This window comes from Cynara cardunculus (assembly GCF_001531365.2).
Source record: "Cynara cardunculus var. scolymus isolate 2C chromosome LG 7, CcrdV1, whole genome shotgun sequence".
In the NCBI taxonomy this organism is placed as follows: domain Eukaryota; kingdom Viridiplantae; phylum Streptophyta; class Magnoliopsida; order Asterales; family Asteraceae; genus Cynara; species Cynara cardunculus.
This window is the reverse complement of record NC_037534.1, coordinates 4536493-4537403: the sequence shown is the minus strand read 5'-3', so window position 1 is coordinate 4537403 and position 911 is coordinate 4536493.

Genomic DNA, 911 nt, shown 5'->3' with positions numbered 1-911 from the left:
GGTTCAACAGGTGGCATGGAGATAACAGTTATCATGACAAATGGAAAGGTAAGAACATGTATGATCCCAATTACTTATATRATTCATATTCTAATCCTGGTCATCCTGTTCATAGTGCTGAAAAGAATACATCATATAGAAAGAAATGGTTTGGTAGTTACAACATACCCCAACCAAATACTAACATATTAGGACCCAWGTTCGTTTGGGTACCAAAATCTACTTGATTTGGTTTTGCAGGTGTGTCCATCTTATGCTGATCAGAATATCATTTTGTGTGATACACCAATGCAGGGGGAGTTGTACATTATTTCAAACTATGGCTTCTGAACATTTCAGTTCAGAACCCGTGCTTTACCGAGTRTGGTTTCTAAACACTCAGTTTAGAACCCGTGCTTAAAATGTTTTCATTTTTTTTGAGCTTCAAAGATTTATTACTTAAATCTACTTTCTAGGGGGAGTTTCCTTAGAAAGTTCAATAAATGTTTTTGAAATGCTATTTTTTTTTTTTGGGATAACGAGTACATTTTCTGAACAGGTATTTCTTGAGTTTTTACTTGCGTAAATTCTCATMGTACATAACTCCAATACCTGTTTCAGCTATTCTTCAAACTGTTATTATCACGTCTCTTTTACGAAAATCATTTTCGGTGATAATACACTCGTTTGTACTCAACATTGTTTTCTGATATTGTTTCTTTGATTGCTACATATTCATTTTTTTTCAAATATCATTTTTTTTTCAAATATCAGAATCTGTAAACTTGTTCTTACAGATCTTCATTCGTTTCTCTCAGACATACAGAATAATCGAATTTTTGTCGCTTCATTTCTTTATTGATCGTGCTTAAAGCCAAATTAATTGATCAACTTTTATCTGATCATTGTGCTTTAAAGAAATAATATTTTTG